General features: G+C 42.8%; 1 protein-coding gene across 1 annotated transcript in view; it reads left to right on the forward strand.

Annotated features, from left to right (window-relative positions):
* The first annotated feature begins 2,179 nt into the window (after positions 1 to 2,179).
* CCDC152 (coiled-coil domain containing 152) overlaps positions 2,180 to 22,258 on the forward strand; it is a 692,008-nt gene continuing 671,929 nt past the window's right edge. Inside the window, exon 1 of the mRNA XM_069627214.1 lies at positions 2,180 to 4,325. The gene's annotated coding sequence lies outside the window, so the exon portion shown is untranslated. The remainder of the gene's footprint in view (positions 4,326 to 22,258) is intronic.

Here is a 22,258-nt window from a genome sequence, read left to right on the forward strand (position 1 = left end):
GTGACAGTAAGATCTGTGCCAGGTTAGTTCTGCAAGATCTTCAAAATTGGGTCACTAGTAACCACATACTTTCTAAATTTCAGGTTGGTTTTCGGAAAGGGTTATCAACTATCTTGAACGGGTTAACAATTAATATTATCAAAGCCCAATCTCAACAAGACAATGTCACCCCCACCTACATTGCCTTAATTGACTTGTCAGAGGTGTTTGACCGTATCAATAGGTCAAAACCTTGGACCAAATTAAAATCATGGCATATTACGATGGGCCTGCTGCAAATTATTATTGCGCTCCATGGGCATACATCAATCAAGGTTAGAATTGATCTAGTGGGTGCACTAATCACATTGGTATCTACAGCTAAAGGGGTAAGGCAAGGATGTCTCTTGGCCGCTCTTCTTTTTAACTTATATCTCACAGATCTAGCAGCTTTTATAGAAAACTCAAATTTTGTTTCTCCCACCATAGACAATTGTAAACTGTTCTTTCTTGCATATGTGGATGATATAGCACTGATAGACAACACTCGTATAGGTTTTCAACGTTCAATAAATACTCTTGAAGAGTATGCCAAAGAGAATGACTTGATCAATCCTAATAAATCAAACATTATTATGTTGTGACAACAACTCAAAAAGACATCTAACCTTTATTGGTCTCTTGATAACAAAGTCATTCTATTGGAGAAAAGTGTAAAATATTTGGGATTTACTCTACACTCTAACCACTCAGTGCAGGATTTGAAGGTGGAACTTGAGAAAAAATGTTATAAATGTATGTGCCAAATGAAAAAACTGCTCCATTCGTTCTGTAGATTCTCTCTTATGCCGCTTATTAATTACCATAAGGGAAAGATCATTCCATCCATTTTATACGGCGTAGAGTATAACCCTTGTGCAAAAAACATTAATTGGGACAGGTTTGAAGGATGTTTGTGGAAAAAGGTACTATTTTTACCCTCTTCTCTACCTATTTCAAAGTTGCGCTATGAGTTGGGTCTGTACTCACAGAAATCATATTACAACTGGAAGGTTCTCGCCCTATATAGACTAATTCTTATTCCCAAAGAACATTTGTTCTACAAGTACATTCATGCCTCTCTCCTTGTGCTTAAGAACTCCTATTTGAAAAGTCTACATTACGATGCAAAATCAATCTTATCCAATTGGGAATGCTCTAACTCTATTGTAATAGAAAACCCTGATAAAGTTAAGCGCGCACTTATGCGATCAGATTGGGTCAGTACTTGAGCTTCGATTAGCAATTTAAAGAATACTAAAACATTTTTACTTTAAGTGAAAAACACAGTAAATAAGTTCTTCCATACATAAGACGTTTTCTGAACCATGTCTGGAGAGCCGAGTTACTGCTTTTCCATCTCAATCTCATCAAAACAAGCGAAACGCAGCAGAAATTTTTAAAATTAGACCCCTTTGCATGGGAATGTAAATTGTGTGGTGAAGGGTTGGTACAACACCTGAGACACTTGGTTATTTCATGTTCCTTTACTTCTTCTATCAATATTTCTAACCTTTTGTTCATGATCCAGTTTGGCTCTCCACACATAACTTTTGGTATGGGATTTCATCTGGTAAGGAGATCCCTTTGTCTATTGCTTTGTTTAAATACCTAAATGAATTGATTTTCATAAATATCTCACTGTAATAACACATATCGTACTGAATTAATTATAGTAATAATTATCAGTTGCATTTTATATTGTCTTATTGTAATAGTAATTTAGTTTAGACATGTTTTGTCTTTTATGTTTTTTCTTAGTTGACAACTGTTTCTTGGTTAGAGAAATATAGCATTATGAAATTCATATTGAAACTTTGTTTTTTTCTTTTTCTTTAATTGTCATTTAAATCGGATGAAGAATGTGTAAAAAGCCCTTTTATGTGACTATGTGCACAATAAAAAAAATAAAAAAAATAGAGGTTGCTGCTTCATGATCCACTCTTGCTTGTAGAAAGTTATGAAAAATTCCAAATATATCATCTTTTAGTGGATCATAGCAAGCAAAGTCGCTTGCTGCTTGTAGTTTTCGTTAATGGTTTCGTATAATTTAATGAATGATGCCAAAGAAACCATTAACGCTGCCGTAACGTTACAGTGGATTTAAAAAGGGCGTAGAGCTTAAAGGATTTGATGCCTCCACAGTGATTTTAGGAGAAAACATAGTCATCAAGCAATGAAGATGAATCTAATAGAAGGCTCTTATCTTCTTTAGATGTTGTTAATTTCCTCGTTGAGATAGATAATAAAGTCCCTCGACACTCAAAGTTGTAAAGCGGATCAAATTCGGTAAGACTTTCAGCAAGAGGACGTTTGGGGCCAAGCCGGTCCTCATGAGCAAATTTGTTTCTGAAAGGTGTACTCCCTTTTGTGTGTTTAATACTTTTAGGATTCAAGACATTTGTCATTTTGTTAGTTTATCCTTTGAGTCGTGTCACCGGGGACTGACTGAACGTCTGTGTTACAGACATTAGCCCGTCAACTTTCGGCTCAGATGGAGGACAAGCCAAAGATAAGGACCTCGCCCTTTCGGGAGAGTTGATCATGGTACGCTCAGGGTGCCGAGGCACCCCCTCATCATGCACCCCAGCTGCCGTCCCTCCGGAAGAGCCATCGGGTCCTTCACTTGCATCACTGACACTGGTCGATAATCTACCGATCCGGGGGGAGACAATGCGGCCCGGGACTCCCTGTTCAAAATAGGGTTTCCATCTCAGTAGACGGCGGCAGATCAGCCTCCAGCATTTCTGCGTCCATTAAATCGAGAACCCTGTATCTTGGAGGTCTATTTTCCAAGTCGTTGATGGAATTTGTTGGTAACGTGTTACTGAGGTTTTCGTGCAGAGGAAGGTGTAAATTCAATTTTGCAGAGCAGGGGAGGATCTGACGTTTTAGATGGTAGGTCTTTTTTTTGTTTTACTTTAGATAAGTTCTCACATTCTATGCCCAATTCTGAGTCTGTATGGAAGATGTTAGTGTCTTTTATGGTTCCCTCAACAAGGGCTGCATCACAAGGTAGAAAGCAGGTTGCATTAAAAAGTGTTTGCTCGTTAGCAGCTAGTGTAGTCATTTACCCACCCGCTTCGCTTGATGCCTCATGCGAGGTGCAGCGACTGCGACCACAGAGACACAACTCATGTTGTGTGTAGAGAGCCACGGCAGTATGGCCAATAAACAAATGGGAGTACACAAATATGGATGAACAGGTGCGAGGAAAACTAAGAACTGGTTTCAGCCTCAGTCTATATAGTCGGTTAAAAGGTTAAAAGGGAGAAGTCAAGAGAGCAGAATCAATCCCCCAGTCTCGGTCACAATAGCCAGAAATGTAAGCCAAATCGGAGGATACAGTTCACTCCGCAACAGCAGATCAAAGGGACAAACCCCACAGTCTCTGCTGACAGCAGTGGTCAGGTATACAATAACAGTAGTGTTCAACAGTCAGAGCACCAATTAAATAGGACAAGCAGGTTCTCAGCACTCTATCATGACCATATACCAGGTTGACAACAAGCTAAGCCGTAACCAGCCAGAGCTGGGCCACCCCTGGTGAGGGGGGGATTATTGCCCCCCTACTACCCACTTAATGCGCACCTGTTTAAACAAGAAAAAAGGAGAACAAAAACGGTCTCTTACCGAAATGGATAGGGCAGGCAGCAGCTCACTGTAGGTCTTACCAGGAGTGCTGGTCTCAGAATGGCACTTCGCTGTGGGCCTCGGTTGTTAGCAGACACTTCAGGGACTTACCACCTCACCTTGAGCACTATCTCAATGCTGTCTTGGCACTCCCGGCACCCTGCCTCTATCGGCTCTGATGCCGCCACGCTGCTACACTGACCTCATTAGAGGAAGGGACCACGCGACGCCTATTCCTCAATCCTGCGCGGTGAAACTGAGAATTGAACAGCTGCTTCCGACAATCGTAATGCCTGCATATTTTTTTCTTACAATTACAAATGTAACATTCAAGGATTCATCACTGTTTTACATGTTTTAGAAGTATTTGGCAGTGCATATACAGTTTATGGCCAGAGTGTAAGCTGTATTCATTTGCCATTTATTGTAATTATATGGGCTATTCTTAGATGATTTATACTATTCGCCTAGAAGCACATACATATTAAACGTATTAAAAGTATAGGTCCTGGAGTATTTGTCCTGCCATTTTCATGTATTCTGAAATGTGTTCTTTTCTTTTTAACAGAAGATACACGAAATTAATGGGAAAAATAACCTTCTTGAAATTCAGCTGGAAAAATCGACTAGGCTATTAAAACTAGGTGAAACGAAGGAAAATGGTATCATCAACGGTAAGATCTTCTTGCATTTTAGGCAAACTGTTCAATTGCAATTAATGGTAAGATCTTTTTACATAGTCCTCCAAGTAACTAAAAGCTCTGCTGTTTTTCACATATTGAAATTTCAAAGCACTTGCCAATTCTGATTGCATTTAATTGTGATATCTGTTTTTCCAAAAAAGGACACTGCAGTTGTATTTGCCTGCATACCGAAGGAAGTGTCATGGCTGTAGCCTTTGCGCAGTGTGCTAAGCCTTGCTTATGACCTCAGACATGACATCACTGATTACATCACCAGTAACATCATGGATGGCTTCACATATCAAAGGACCACATTCATGATCAATAAGATTTGATGGGTAGTGTACCTTTCCATTGTACTGCACTTGCCGTTTAGCAGGAAATAACAGGCAGATTTAATATTTCTTGCTCACAAAGCCTGCTTAACTTTCATAAATGATGGCCTAGGGGCTTGCATCTTTGTAGAGAAATCCGGAAATATATGAATCTTCACTTTTATAATTTAGACTTCCTTTTTTTGAGAGCCAATGTCAGAATAATGCCTCTATCCGGATAGTTAATAACATTGGATGTTGGTGGGCTCCTGGCACTCTATGAGCTCAGTCCATCCATATATCACAAGGACTCCGTTTTCATTAATAGTTGTTTCATAAAAAGCTCCCTCAATCTTATGGATCCCGATTCCCCAACGCCAATCATTCGAACATCATAATTCTTTTCAATAAGGATTTTCTGGAGCTTCTGCATTGTGGTGATATCAGATGACATAGTGGGCGTAATGTCTTCCGTAGCCAATAAGCCCTACTCGGCAGCATCAAGCCTTGTAAGCAAATCTAATTGTGGGTCCAAGATGCTGACACCTGTCTCTAATTGTTGAAATGTGTCCTTTAGTAACAAACTATCAGTAGATTCTGTTTCCTTAAGACCAATGAATTGCTGTGACTCCTTCACCGTTGGCCCCACAGTCTTGTCTTTCCTGCCACTTCCCTCAGAGATAAAAAAAAACTTGGCTGCTGCTTATCACGTTTGCCCATTGTGTCATACTGCTGTTGTTCACTGCAGAGTCATGAAAAATGCATCCCACCTCTGCATTTGCTCTCAGGGATCTGTTCTTTTAATAAGTGCCCAACAAGGATCACAATGAAGTGGGCGGCTCCTCGTTGATTTCCCAAGCTGGCTACTTCTCCCTCTACCTTTGCACTGGAGAGAATAAGAGCGCTGGGCCTTTCACCCACGTGTGGGGCCCAGGCCGGACTCCACCAGGGCAGATAATCCGGTTCACTCTCCTGCTGCAGCATACCCAAGCTGCCCTCCCCCAACCGGCAATTTACCCTAACATGATCACCAGCTGCTGGGGTGCGCCGCTGAGTGGAGCTTTCTCTGTGTGCCTCGTGCTAACTCACCGGGCTTCCACTGCATGCCCTGCTCACTGCTGTGGCCCTGGCACACCCCTTGGCTCCATGCGTCTCATGATCTTTGCATTCTGCCCGGCGACACTCCTCTCAGTCGCATGGGCTACCAATGAGCCTCGGAGCAGCCCAAGACCACTTCCAGTTCCCAACCCCTGAATTTTAGGACAACATTTAGGATTAATGCAAGGTTTTAATGTAAAAACATCACTGTGTTAGTGGAGCTCACACGCGAGCTGCGACCAACTTGGCCGGGGTCACAAGTTCCCCCAATATCGTGTTTATAACGTTATGAGAGGAGAGTAATTTGCTGTATAAAAATCATTATTTTATTTTATGTAGCAAAGTGTTCAGAAGTTATGACTTATAATAGGATTTTTTTATTTTGGTGGCAGTTAAATGAATGCATTTTTTACTTAGCATTTCAATGGCTCTGCATTGCATGTGTCGAAGGGAGTTAATCACTACCCTATCCATGGAGAAGACATGCACTGTTTAATGGGATATGGCTTTTCCTGAGGTTAACGGGTCATACCTGTATGAAGATTTTGGCCTTTATACAGTTTATGGGTCACTTATTTAACACGGCTGCACTACACTGTTTGTGAAGAACATTTGCTTGAAAAAATGTTTTGTGAGATTAACAATATGGGAATGGAAAGGCCAGGCACAATATAATTGATTTAATAAAATATGTTTCATTTACATTAAATAATCTTTTCAGAAGCAACCTAGAACACCTGATGCTGGAGATTTTAGGGAGGACGGTTGAAGAAGCATTCTTGGCTGCTAAGCGCTGCAGTGACATTCAAGGTGGCCGTCTGGGAGGAAGGGCTAAGATGCTGTTGCAGGGGCTTTTCATGGATGCAATTAAACATATCGCTGGACATATCTTTACGGTGTGAAAGAGTCATTTTACAAAGCACTGCCGATTAGCTACTTTTGGTGCAGTCCTACTAGTCCAGTAGAAGCCCCTGCCGGTAATGTGCCACTGATGGATCCTGTGGCAAGCCTAACACAGCTGTGGTACTTCACTGTGACAGCCCTGTCAAAGGATGGTGTTGAGTCAGGTGCCTCTTACCTCTAGGACATTTGGTTGGTGTTTGGGCACTTTAGGCGTGCCCAACAGTTCAACCCAACCAGGAAGGTCCTGTGCACTTTAGAGGAGTGGACGCTGAAGCATGTTGCACCCACCAATGAAAGGGAAAAAGGACTGCCTGGCTGCTGCAACATTGCCACTGCAACTCTGCACACCAAGGTGTTCACTCGCAGCAGTGATTCACACAGGATGAAACAATCTGAGGAAAGGCACCAGAAGCTGTCATTGTTATATTGGTGTGCTATTACTGTCATGGAGAACTAAAAAAATAGACATGTATGGCGACTTGGTTGGTCGTCTTGTGGTGTGATCCTGTGAGGGTAGTGATGCACTTCAAATCCTCAGAGCTCAAAACGGCTATCTCACAGGATAACTCTGCTGTAGAGATTTCCTCGTTGACCTCTGCGCCCTTGTAAATGGAAACAAGACCAAGGTCTATGCCGAGTGCTTCTCAAGGAAGAGACCCATTTGCAGCGAGAGTTGAGCAGCTAGCTCCGACAAGGATGTCTTTGCCTCTGACTTGCTCCCTACCTGCAATACAAAAAGTACAAATGTCACTGGGCATTTACTGACTCTCTTTGCATTTGTATTATTTATAAATAAATAGGATGCAATAACTTCTGAAAAGATTGATTTCAAAAATTAAATTTTTTCATAACCAGTAATACAAAAATACACAAATGGCAATCACTTACTTACATTGCATGAAAAACCTGAGTGAAAAACAATAAGAACTAAAAACTAATTTAGTACAATTTCATTGTCTATAAACACCACACCATACTGTGATCTCATGTGAACCCATTCATCTCAATCGCTTCCATCCTCATTCAAAAAGACCCATTCATACATGTGCAAAAAACACAGTAATACCATTTTGGTTAAAAACAACCGATGGGCATAACCTTTAGACCCTTGATGTCAGACGTTGTTCGTTGCCCTCTAAAATATATCATTTGTTTAGTGTACCTTTGGCATATGTTGCAATCATTCTAATATATTCAATTGCCACATCTTTGTAGATTACAAGAAAAAAATATAACACATTCTTTTTCCTGAAAGGATTTTAAACTGTTGTCATGTTGACTCGAGTTTCGGGCCAGGCTTAAGGAAGATCTCCAGCCCGGGCCCTCATCAGGACAAAAAAACACACTCTTAATTTTAGATCACATTGGTGTTTGTAGACATTGTTTTTTTCCGTTAAGTTCTTTGTATTCCTAAAATCTTTAATTGGCCAGTGTTCTGTACTGAAGATCTATCTTCAATGGGTGGTGTAACTTCTCTGTGTCTCAGTGACCCAACAGGCATTGCTGGTGCTTGAAAGAGGCCCAGTTACTCCTTGTTGTTGGTAATTTCACATGAGGTACACCTGGGGTGCAGGCCACACAAAACTTGGGCCCGGGAAGACTAAACCAAGCTCAAGGTCCATTCCAATAAACACTGCTGGAGAATCAATATTTTGTGCCCCTTGGACTGCTCAACATGTTGTGGTCTGCTTGTGTAAGGTGTCTGTGCTAACTCAATTTCTCAAATTGCAGTTACCCATAGAGACAGCCACGCATTGTAGCCGGCTATTCAAAAGATCCCTACCTGCGAAATCCTTCCCTCTGTACTACCTTGATCCATGGCTCGGGTGACCATTGTGGCAAACCACTTCAGTGGATTCTTGAAGACAGATAGTTTCATAGCATCAGCTCTGTCCATCATCGGTGGATGTTTTTCGGCAAATGTAATTCCTTGATGCATTCCGACCCAATGAAAGCTTACTTCAAAGACCTTTAAAATGAACTAAGTCTTCGGGTCTCAGGATCCTTATCAACTACTTAAAACTCCACCAGATCCATTTCCAGGCCCAAAACTGCAAGAGGTGCACCTGCCTGAACCTCAAGAATGCCAGCGTAATCCTCAGCTGGTCGCAATAGTTCTGACACCACGGGCACCAGAGCAAAAGACTCTTCTGAAATTCCCATAGTCAAGAATGACAAAGAGACAAAGTAGGGCAAAGATGAAGCAGCTATACTGGATTTCCCCAATTTAGTTTTTGTTTATTTTATTTTATTGTTATACAGTTATAAAATAACTTTTAACAAGATGAACACACAATTAAGGAAGAAAAACAGATTCAATTTCATTCCATACTTTCCAACTTATAAAAAAGATAAAAAGTCTCATTATCAAACTAATGTTCAATTAAAAGATCTAAAAACAGCAAATATAATACAATACTGTGTTCCCATAAAATCCTGGACACATTAATTTCATCCAAAATAACATTGAGCAAATTCTGCATTAAACACCTCATCAAAGACCCTTTCATTCATTTCAGCAGGTCAAACACGCTTTGTCAAGATCAGTGTTGCCTAGCTGTATTGATTTCAAAAAGCCAATTGCTGTGATTACTACAGAGGTAGCCCTTCCTGCCAGACAATCATTCTACACTATGTCTTCATCACCTAAACTTAAAAAGTTAATGAATCTTTCACAATAGTTCATTCTCTTTCCATGCACTGATAAAGAGATGGTTCAGTGACTCCATGTATCCATTCTCTGTACAGAATCTACAATCTTCCTGTTTATGTAACAAAAAGCCGAATCTCACAAGTACTTCCCTCATTAGCATCAGATTCCACTTGAATATTAAGAAATTCCTCTGCACATTTTTATCAGGGTAAAGTTGCAGGTAGGGAGCCAACCCTCCAGCCCTTTTATAATCCGTGGCCAGATGTTTCAAAGATTAGTATCCATGCATTTCGTCCATGGTGGCGGCCCAATCAGCTTTGTAAAGGACCATCTCGGATTCTCCACTAGGTCATTGCAGGATAACCCTAATTTCTCAAACAGGGTGGCACAATGGTTGGTAAATTTAGAAACAAATGCGTCCCCATTCAAAATAAGCATCACATTGAAATCACAGAAGAGCCAGGGTAAGAGCTGGTTTTGTGCTTTCCCTGGCGGCATGGTCAGTGCAAATACCTTCTGAAAATGTGTTACTCAGTCCTCCTCTGAAACTGCGTTAATCTGATAAGGTGCCTGAGGGGTTTCCAAATCATTCATCACTCTCCAAAAGACATGGGAGTTTTTATTTTTCAAAACCTCAAGCACAGCTTCTGCGCCTTGCTGACTTCTTAACGCCCAGCAGCCCCTTAGCCAATTGGTATAACCTTGTTTCAGATGTTTAATGTTATAAGATTGTTCCAGTTGAGTGAGCCCCATCTGTTCCTTCAAGGGGTTTATTTCTGCTCTCATAACTCTTGTATTACTTGCCACCATGTAGGTGCCTTAGTGCTATGCCATTATTGGCACTTATCTTAACAACCAAACTGGCCTCCATGAGATCTGTCAAAAATCCTCCATACTTCGGCACAGACAGCATCTCGTACAACCATTCATAGGACATAGATATGAGATGCCTAGCAAGAGTTTTGTTTACATGAGATACTGTACCAGAATTCTATTCCTGCCAGGTTCACCCTTAGCCCTGCTGACATACAATAGCGTACTACATCGATCCTCTTACCTGCATCAAAGATGGATGAAAGGGTGCAATGATCACTAAATTCTGTTCAATACAATTACATTTTTCAAACAGACCCTTCCCTACAAAGATGTAGTCCAGGGTAGAAGACCTGCCATTGACCCATGTATGGTTATCTTATTTAATTCCCTGTATGGGCCCGTTCAACATAGAGAGTCCGATACCACATATGTTTTTCCACCATTTATAGCCATACAGTTGTTTTACCACCTTCTTAGGGAGTGCTACCCATTTTGAATCACAAAGTGGGCAGATAGCATTTAAGTCTCCTGAGAGAATTATTTGTCCCCCCAGGAAACTATCATACCACTCATTTATTTTGTTTATGAGTTGGTCTACACCTGTATGTGCAACAAATTCGATAGTTTTACGTTATGTTATGTTACTTGAATTTGTAGAGCGCATGGTCGCCCAAAGGCATCATGGTGCTAATGAGGGGGCTGCTTGGCTGAGAAAGACAGTAGGAAGCCAGGGAACTAGAATCAAATGGTCTTCAGAGCTTTCCTAAAAGCCAGATGGTTGGAGATAGATTTGAGTGGCAGTGGGAGGTATTGTTTACCTCTTAACAATATAAAGATATGGCAGGGATTGGACCTTTTTTCAAGAACTCACCTTCGGAGTGGATTCCGGGAGGCGTCTGTGTCAGAGTTGTCGGAGAACCGATGCTATAGGAATCCCCCTGGAACTCTTCTACCAGGCCGCGACATAAAGTCTCAGTCAGAGAGAAGAACCCCAGGAAAACCCTCTGGGGGAATAAAACCCTCACGTCTGGGAATAGTCTGCTTCACGGATTTCTTCTAGGCAGAAGGCTGGTTCCAGACAGAGATGTCTATCCAGGGAAAGACGGGAAATAGAAATGGTAAGTAGTTGTAAAGCAAAGGGTAAGTGAGGTAAGTGAAAGGAATGACTGGACTAGATACCCTTAAAGTGTAGATTAGTGGGAAACGGATGCTGGGACTGAAGATCCGGATGAGAAGGTAGTTCCACTATTTAAGAAACAAGGTTAGATCAGACAGGGAGAAATGATAGTGACTGAGCATATATCGGTAGTATGTACCGGTAGAAGCGTATCTTTACCTCAGAGGAAGCCGGGTAGGAATTGGAATGGGCGCGCGAATGAGGTGTGTGTGTATGTGGACGCATTTGTTCCCGAGATAAAGTGTAGAGGCTTCTGGTCTGGGGGTACTAGTCGCTCTTTTCTATCAGTTGGAAAAGAAACAGAATTAGTAGCTCAGAGTACGTAAGAAAGGACAGAGAGACGAGCTGTGTCCGGCCACCTGTGAGTCATGACATAGGTGCATCACAGTTCTTCTGAGATCTTCAGATGGAATGAACAAACGTTTCTCACGATAGGCACAACCTTGGAACAGGACCAGCTTCAGGTTATCCAGCACATTGGGTTTAGAATCCAACAGGAGTTTTGTAGATTCCGCGACGGATTGCAAAAAAGTGATGACTACTTGGAGGAATGTAGCTCGGGGAAAGAGAGGCTCTGATCGAAAAGGATTAGAAAGGGTGTTATCCTTTCTTGACAAGGCGTCAGCTCTGAGATTGATTCTACCAGGTATGAAGGTGAAGACAATATCGTAAGGAGAAAAGAAATGAGCCCAGCGGGCTTGTCTACTGTTTCGAGTCTAGGCATACTGTAGAGCATGTAGATTACTATGATCAGTTTGTACTTCAAGAGCATGGCTGGCTCCCAACAAAAGATGTCTCCATTCTTCAAAAGCCCGTTTGATAGCAAGCAATTCCTTCTCAAGGACCGTGTAATTCCGTTCAGAAGGGGAAAGAGTCTTTGACATGTAGGCCACAGGACACTCCACCCCGTGGGCATTCTCTTGTAAAAGAACTTCTCCTAAAGCGTGGTGTGATGCACCCGACTCAACAATGAACCTTTTAGTTTGATCAGGAGTTTTGAGAATTGGTCCGGATACAAAACTTTTCTTGAGTTTTTCGAACGATGATTGAGCGGCCTCTAACCAGCCGAAAATCACCCCCTTCTTGAGAAGGGCGGTCATCGGTAAGATCTTTTCTGAATAATTAGGGATAAATCGCCGATAACAATTAGCAAAACCGAGGAACCTCTGTAGTTCTTTTACACTGCTAGGAGCAGACCATTCGGTAATGGCAGAAATCTTTTGCAGGTCCATGGAAACTCCACTGGCTGATAAAATGTATCCTAGGTATGCCACCCTTTCCTTGTGAAACACGCATTTGTCCAACTTACAAAATAGGTGGTTATCAGAGAGACGTAGGAGTACCTCTGTAACGTGTTGTATGTGTGCAGTCGTGGAAGATGAGAAGACCAGAATATCGTCCAGATATACAACTACTGAGTAGATGAGGAGATCAGAGAAGATGTGATCCATGAAGCGCTGGAAGACGGCAGGGGCATTAGAGAGACCGAAAGGCATAACTCGATACTCATAATGTCCAAAAGGTGTACGAAAGGGCATCTTCCATTCGTCAACCCGCTCAAATTCGGATAAGATGGTAAGCCCCACGAAGATCCAATTTTGTAAAGACTACAGCCCCTTTCACTGCCTCAAGAATGTCAGGGATGAGCGGCATGGGATAACGATCGGGAACAGCGATCCTATTTAGCCCACGATAGTCAATACATGGCCTGAGTTCAGTTGTGTCTTTCTTTGGGACAAAAACAAGGACGCCCCGGCAGGCGATGTAGATTCTGCAATGAGACCATTACGTAAGTTATTTTGTAGGTAGTCTTTCAGAACTTCCTTCTCCCTTGATGATAAAACATACATCCGTCCGAAAGGAATAGGGGCATCGGGTTTTAGATCGAGAGCACAGTCGTCTCTCCGATGAGGTGGAAGTTCAGCATATTCGGAATTCGAGAACCCCGAATGGAATGCTTAGTAGACGTCAGGAACCCCTTGTATATGATTAAGAACAGTGCTATTCGACTTGCTTTTTTGGTAGGACAATACGGGATGAAAGCCCAATGCACCGCTAGAGAGACAGTTTTCTAAACAATGTTCTGACCCTAGGAAAAGGGTCCCAGCTGTCCAGTTTATATAGGGGTTATGAACCCAGAGCCAGGGTAATCCAAGTATGATGGGATAATGAGTGGTGCGAATAATATCCAATGTGATGATCTCGCTATCTGAATTTATCTTCATTGCAAGAGTTTGTGTCTGTTCGGTAATGGGTCCTGAAATTAGTGGACTTCCGTCTACTGATTCCACCGGGATAGCTATGGATTTCAATATACTTGGTACTCCCATCTGCCTTGCCCAAAAAGAATCAATGAAGTTACCCGCGGCCCCACAGTCCACTAAGGCTGACACTTCCACAGGCTGTGTAGAATTCCATTGAAGAGTAATGCTTAAAACCACCATATGAGTTTCAGGGACTTCTGTACTTTGTGAGTGCACTGGTGTTGGTGAGGAACTCTTCATTAATTCCCTATCCGTGGTTCCCCTGACGGTAGGGTGCGTGCGTTTCCCTGCCCTCTTACAGGAGCAATGGGACAGTTTTGGACTGCACGATCCTTTGCCCCGCAATACATGCATAGCTTGAGTTGACGACATCGATTGCGTTCATCAGGAGTCAAGCGACCATGTGTCGTACCAATCTGCATGGGCTCGTCTGTATGAGCCTTGGCGGCAGTGGAAAAGGGAAATTCAGAAGAGTTTTGAGGATTCTTAGTCTTACGACGTTCCCTAAGTGTGTATGTGGACGCATTTGTTCCCGAGATAAAGTGTAGAGGCTTCTGGTCTGGGGGTACTAGTCGCTCTTTTCTATCAGTTGGAAAAGAAACAGAATTAGTAGCTCAGAGTACGTAAGAAAGGACAGAGAGACGAGCCTAGGTCCGTACTTACGAAGTGTTGTCGTAGGAGAGTAGCAACACATCGGATTGCTGGAGAGGATGCCAGATAAGCTGTTCGTGGAGTAGGGGGCGGAGACCCACTGCATTTCGTGAGTCGAACATCTAGACCTCTCCAAGCGGACCAAGCCGCCATCTTGGGAGAAAAAATGGAAGCTGCATAACGTCGAGTCCACCGATGCCAGAGGGACCAGCGCTTCCTAAGAGGCGTGACAGTATGTCCCCTCCGAAGGGACGGGGCACCCGGTTTACAGGGATGACAACGATAGAAGCGGATACGCAAATCGGGAGCATGAACAGCAGACGCGGGTTCCCAGGAACGCTCCGCCTGAGAATAGCCACGCCAATCAATCAGGTATTGAAGGCGACCCCTGTAGTAGCGAGAGTCGCAAATGCCAGCAACCTCAAACTCCGGACCTGACGGAGTATACACAGGTGGAGGGCGAGAACTCCTGATCCTAGAAAAGCGGTCCACCACATCCTTCTTTAGCTGGGAAACATGGAAAACAGGGTGAATCCGGGACCAAGAGGGAGGGAGACGCAGCCGAAAGGCGGCAGAACCCACAAATTGAACAATCGGGAAAGGACCAAAGTATTTAGGTGACAACTTAGAAGGTACCAGGTGATGGGGCAAAAAGCGAGAAGCCAACCATACAAGGTCCCCTGGAACCAACCGCGGGGCAGGCGAGCGGTGACTATCGGCAGAACGTATAACCTGTTCCTGAGTGGCCAGAAGTGAGGTTCGAGTGGATCGCTGACCATCCCGAATAGCCAGTAGTAGACTGTCCACATCAGGGGATCTCGATGGGGAGGAGAGACCCACAGGAAGACAGATAGGATGAAACCCATATGAACAAAAGAAGGGACTGGATTTCAATGCAGAATGTCTGGAATTATTATAGGCAAATTCGGCCATAGGTAACAATTCGTACCAGTTGTCTTGGGAGGCAGAAATATAACAGCGTAAATATCCCTCAAGTGTCTGATTTAAACTCTCCGTCTGACCATTGGTTTGCGGGTGGAATCCAGAGCTCAGAGCCCGGTTGATGTTAAGACTCTTGCAGACTTGGCACCAGTATCTAGAGGTAAATTGAGGCCCCCTATCCGAAACAATGGTATCAGGAAGACCAGGTAATGAAAATATACATGAGATGAAAGTTCTTGCCATCTGCGCTGCAGTGGGAACCCGAGGGAGTAGGAAAAAATGAGCCATCTTTATAAAATGGTCCACGAACACCATGATTGTGGTACAACCTTCGGAAACAGGTAAGTAAACCACGAAATCGGTGGAAATGAACTGCCACGGGCAAACTGGAACAGGCATCGTGGAAAGGAGACCCAATGGAGCTGAACGCGGGGTCTTGGTCTGTAAACAGATAGAGCATGCTGAAACGCAGTCTTGTATGTCTCTACCCACATTTGGCCACCAAAAATGTTGTAGAACCAATTCTGTAGTGTTGGCAATTCCCCTGTGTCCGGCCACCTGTGAGTCATGACATAGGTGCATCACAGTTCTTCTGAGATCTTCAGATGGAATGAACAAACGTTTCTCACGATAGGCACAACCTTGGAACAGGACCAGCTTCAGGTTATCCAGCACATTGGGTTTAGAATCCAACAGGAGTTTTGTAGATTCCGCGACGGATTGCAAAAAAGTGATGACTACTTGGAGGAATGTAGCTCGGGGAAAGAGAGGCTCTGATCGAAAAGGATTAGAAAGGGTGTTATCCTTTCTTGACAAGGCGTCAGCTCTGAGATTGATTCTACCAGGTATGAAGGTGAAGACAATATCGTAAGGAGAAAAGAAATGAGCCCAGCGGGCTTGTCTACTGTTTCGAGTCTAGGCATACTGTAGAGCATGTAGATTACTATGATCAGTTTGTACTTCAATAGCATGGCTGGCTCCCAACAAAAGATGTCTCCATTCTTCAAAAGCCCGTTTGATAGCAAGCAATTCCTTCTCAAGGACCGTGTAATTCCGTTCAGAAGGGGAAAGAGTCTTTGACATGTAGGCCACAGGACACTCCACCCCGTGGGCATTCTCTTGTAAAAGAACTTCTCCTAAAGCGTGGTGTGATGCACCCGACTCAACAATGAACCTTTTAGTTTGATCAGGAGTTTTGAGAATTGGTCCGGATACAAAACTTTTCTTGAGTTTTTCGAACGATGATTGAGCGGCCTCTAACCAGCCGAAACTCACCCCCTTCTTGAGAAGGGCGGTCATCGGTAAGATCTTTTCTGAATAATTAGGGATAAATCGCCGATAACAATTAGCAAAACCGAGGAACCTCTGTAGTTCTTTTACACTGCTAGGAGCAGACCATTCGGTAATGGCAGAAATCTTTTGCAGGTCCATGGAAACTCCACTGGCTGATAAAATGTATCCTAGGTATGCCACCCTTTCCTTGTGAAACACGCATTTGTCCAATTTACAAAATAGGTGGTTATCAGAGAGACGTAGGAGTACCTCCGTAACGTGTTGTATGTGTGCAGTCGTGGAAGATGAGAAGACCAGAATATCGTCCAGATGTACAACTATGAGTAGATGAGGAGATCAGAGAAGATGTGATCCATGAAGCGCTGGAATACGGCAGGGGCATTAGAGAGACCGAAAGGCATAACTCGATACTCATAATGTCCAAAAGGTGTACGAAATTGCATCTTCCATTCGTCAACCCGCTCAAATTCGGATAAGATGGTAAGCCCCACGAAGATCCAATTTTGTAAAGACTACAGCCCCTTTCACTGCCTCAAGAATGTCAGGGATGAGCGGCATGGGATAACGATCGGGAACAGTGATCCTATTTAGCCCACAATAGTCAATACATGGCCTGAGTTCAGTTGTGTCTTTCTTTGGGACAAAAACAAGGACGTCCCGGCAGGCGATGTAGATTCTGCAACGAGACCATTACAGAAGTTATTTTGTAGGTAGTCTTTCAGAACTTCCTTCTCCCTTGATGATAAAACATACATCCGTCCGAAAGGAATAGGGGCATCGGGTTTTAGATCGAGAGCACAGTCGTCTCTCCGATGAGGTGGAAGTTCAGCATATTCGGAATTCGAGAACCCCGAATGGAATGCTTAGTAGACGTCAGGAACCCCTTGTATATGATTAAGAACAGTGCTATTCGACTTGCTTTTTTGGGAGGACAATACGGGATGAAAGCCCAATGCACCGCTAGAGAGACAGTTTTCTAAACAATATTCTGACCCTAGGAAAAGGGTCCCAGCTGTCCAGTTTATATAGGGGTTATGAACCCAGAGCCAGGGTAATCCAAGTATGATGGGATAATGAGTGGTGCGAATAATATCCAATGTGATGATCTCGCTATCTGAATTTATCTTCATTGCAAGAGTTTGTGTCTGTTCGGTAATGGGTCCTGAAATTAGCGGACTTCCGTCTACTGATTCCACCGGGATAGCTAGGGATTTCAATATACTTGGTACTCCCATCTGCCTTGCCCAAAAAGAATCAATGAAGTTACCCGCGGCCCCACAGTCCACTAAGGCTGACACTTCCACAGGCTGTGTAGAATTCCATTGAAGAGTAATGCTTAAAACCACCATATGAGTTTCAGGGACTTCTGTACTTTGTGAGTGCACTGGTGTTGGTGAGGAACTCTTCATTAATTCCCTATCCGTGGTTCCCCTGACGGTAGGGTGCGTGCGTTTCCCTGCCCTCTTACAGGAGCAATGGGACAGTTTTGGACTGCACAATCCTTTGCCCCGCAATACATGCATAGCTTGAGTTAACGACATCGATTGCGTTCATCAGGAGTCAAGCGACCATGTGTCGTACCAGGTTACCAGTCAAATGGTCGAAAACATTTGGTCGACAGACAATTTGGTCGACACCATTTGGTCGAATGCCAAATGGTCGAATTTTTTTTTTTTTTTTTTTTACCCATTTTTTGGTTTTTTTGGGGGGGGTCCCCCCCCCAACTCCCTTTTTTTTCTTTTTTATTTTTTTTCCCCACACGAAAACCCACAAAACACATATATATATAAAAAAAAAAAATTCGACCATTTGGCATTCGACCAAATTGCGTCGACCAAATTGCAGTCGACCAAATTGCAGTCGACCAGTTGACTGGACACCGTCGTACCAATCTGCATGGGCTCGTCTGTATGAGCCTTGGCGGCAGTGGAAAAGGGAAATTCAGAAGAGTTTTGCGGATTCTTAGTCTTACGACGTTCCCTAAGCCTTTCTTGTAAGAGGTAATCCATTTGCATCACCAGGGAAATTAGTTCTGCAACATTTGGGGAACAAGGCACTCTTGATAACTCGTCTTTTAATTCCTCATTCAATCCTCTTCTAAATATGGTGATTAGGGCATCGTCCGCCCAGGATGTGCCTGCCACCAATTGTTTGAACCTGGTAATGTATGATAGCAGGTCTTGTGACCCTTGTCTGAAATCTAAAAGCTGTTCTTGGGCTGAAATAGTGATTTCTTGCCTCCCGAACATAGCCCGGAGACTATTCAAAAAGGCCGTGTAGGAATCTAACAAGGCATTGTTGGTGGTTACCAGTGGAGTCGCCCAGGCTAAGGCGGGTCCGGTTAAATTTGAAATGATATGCCCTACCTTGTCTCGATCATTATGAAAGAATGCGGATTTGAATGAAAACTGGACAGTACAAGCTTCTATATAAGCTTTTAATTTATGGGGGTCTCCATTGTATAAACCCCGAGGAATGGGACCCGGGGGCAATTCAGAACAACTAGGAACTCTTCCCATATGTTGGCGAAGCATAGCATTTTCTTGCTTTAGAGCCTGAACTTCTGCGGTCCAAGTTTGAACAGCAGCTAGCAATTGTTGTTGCTGAGCTGGGTCCATCCCTGTGAATCGACACTACGCCGGAGTTCTCTACTAGGGGTCCAATCCTGTCTATTCGAATCTTTATTTATTTTGGGCGTTGCTATCTGTAACAAATTCGATAGTTTTACCTCTTAACAATATAAAGATATGGCAGGGATTGGACCTTTTTTCAAGATCTCACCTTCAGAGTGGATTCCGGGAGGCGTCTTTGTCAGAGTTGTCGGAGAACCGATGCTATAGGAATCCCCCTGGAACTCCTCTCCCAGGCCGCGACATAAAGTCTCAGTCAGAGAGAAGAACCCCAGGGAAACCCTCTGGGGGAATAAATCCCTGCACGTCTGGGAATCGTCTGCTTCACGGATTTCTTCTAGGCAGAAGCCCGGTTCCAGACGGAGATGTCTATCCAGGGAAAGACGGGAAATAGAAATGGTAAGTAGTTGTAAAGCAAAGAGTAAGTGAGGTAGGTGAAAGGAATGACTGGACTAGATACCCTTAAAGTGTAGATTAGTGGGAAACGGATGCTGGGACTGAAGATCCGGATGCAAAGGTAGTTCCACAATTTAAGAAACAATGTTAGATCAGACAGGGAGAAATGATAGTGACTGAGCATATATCGGTAGCATGTACCGGTAGAAACGTATCTTTACCTCAGAGGAAGCCGGGTAGGAATTGGAATGGGCGCGCAAATGAGGTGTGTGTGTGTATGTGGATGCGTTTGTTCCCGAGATAAAGTGTAGAGGCTTCTGGTCTGGGGGTACTAGTCGCTCTTTTCTATCAGTTGAAAAAGAAACAGAATTAGTAGCTCAGAGTACGTAAGAAAGGACAGAGAGACAAGCCTAGGTCCGTACTTACGAAGCGTTGTCGTAGGAGAGTAGCAACGCATTGGTTTGCTGGAGTGGACGCCAGATAAGCTGTTCGTGGAGTAGGGGGCGGAGACCCACTGCATTTCGTGAGTCGAACATCTAGACCTCTGCACGCGGACCGAGCCGCCACCTTGGGAGAAAAAATGGAAGCTGCATAACGTCGAGTCCACCGATGCCAGAGGGACCAGCGCTTCCTAAGAGGCGTGACAGTATGCCAATAACCATTCAATATTAAGAGATCTTAAGCATCAAGGAAGTCTGTACATGGGTCACTTGGGCCCCAAAACAAACACTAACAGAGTTAACAATAAACATCACCCTGCAAGATATTACCAATGTTAAAAGGCCCCCAAAGCAGACGACCCAATACACCCTTTTAGCTACCTGAAAGCTAGCAGCAAACCCATCGAGAGAGAAGATCTTCAAAAGCTATGTCTCCTGAAAGGAGATTATTCCAGAAGATTTCAAAAGGAGCCCTACAACCTTGTTAGTTACCACATTTTTATGCTAGTTTAGAACTAGGTGCTTATTATCTGGGAGGAGGCTCTCTATGAGGACCTTGAAAACACCATCTTTGTTATGATCTTTATGATGATTCCTTCCTCCCATCTCTAAGAATATCAGAATTCGGGAGGATATCTCGCGCTCACACCAATAAGTTTTTTATGAAACCTATTATCACTGTTACTAAAATTCCTCAGGATAGGTTCAAAAAAGTCTTCAAGTTACACAATGCTCGTCAATTCAATATAATTTAATTTATCTTCCAAGGTAAAGAACAGCCGACACGTGTTTCGACCCTTGGTCGTTATCAAGGCTGTACAGATTATTACATTCATTCAATATAACGAAAAAAGGAATAGAAAAGAGAAAATTTAAAAACCATACCATATGGTGCCAACATGTCAGGTCAGGTTATGGGAAAATTCACGCCATAGTCAAGAAATAAGATGAATATTCAAAGAAAAATAAACATAAAACAATAATTTAGTTTTTCTTTACAAAATATATGTGTGTTCAACATAACATCCAGTTATCAACTGTTTTCACAATAAAACTCAACCCCAATATATTGGTTACACAGATTACTGATTATCACCCTGTGACACCATTCCAACATGACCAGAGAATATGTGAATATTCAAAATGCAACATTAGAAAATAGAATTGAAACTTACCCTCTCTATGTCATTTAGTAATATCTTCCATCCCTATGTTGTAGACCCTTTAAATTAAATTTAATGGTATGGATTACATAAACGTTTTATCCCATATTATAGCATAGATTGAAATTTAGAATGTTCACCAACCTGAAAATCTATGTTCTTAGAATACCAATTGTTCCAATAGTCTTTATATTCGAAATGTTTTAGGTCCAAAAATGGCTTTCACCTATAAGAAATATGTTTATTGTACTATGCTTCATAGGGTTAACTATAGATCCCCATATTAATCATTTCCATAGTTAAAAATACTCATCGGTCAATAAATCCCTCATGCCATTTAAATTATATTTTTGAACAAGAAAATATATAATATAATAATATTGCATTATGTTCAGTTCCCATATGCACATCATGAGTTACTGAAGGACCTCCCTCAACCATTCCAAAAGGATGGTTCTGTTAAATAGAATATATCCTGTTTAAAATACCATACCATACCCCTATTAGTATTCTTATTTTCCATGGGCTTACCTTTACATGGGCTGAATCCCAGAACCTCGTTATGCTAAGGGGATCCCACGAGTTTCCCCTTCCATTTAAATGTATTGACACTCACAGGATCGCGGGCCGCACCGCGATGACGTCACGCGCACGCACGCGCGATGACGTCACGCGCGCGCGATGACATCACGCGCACGCACGCGCAATGACGTCACACGCAAGCGCGCGCGACGGCGCCATACACACGCGCACTCAGCATTATATAGGCATTATTACAGAGTCCCCTTATTAAGAAAGCATGATATATTGCCAATATATCTTATTCATTGGCTAGTGTCACTCAGTTACAGTTACCCAATACTTTAAATTGAAAGGGCTATTTCAACTCGAATTTAACTTTCTGTGAATACAAAATAGTACAATAAAACCACAACTAATTCTACAGTTACATCCTCATGATATACATACGTCCACCAAACATATAAATCCCATTGTAACCCTTAAATTATTTAAATGATATAATTCATGAAAAATATACTATTTCATTTCCATGGCTGTACTTTCACTAATGAGTACCTGAGATCCTATGTTTTTTGATCCCATGTAACAATACTCTGCTAAGGCTGGAACGGCATCACAAGTTGTGATAATTACAATAGATGGCATTACCAATTATGCTGATT

Source organism: Ambystoma mexicanum, chromosome 6p (assembly GCF_040938575.1).
Source record: "Ambystoma mexicanum isolate Mex_15411 chromosome 6p, UKY_AmexF1_1, whole genome shotgun sequence".
NCBI lineage: Eukaryota > Metazoa > Chordata > Amphibia > Caudata > Ambystomatidae > Ambystoma > Ambystoma mexicanum.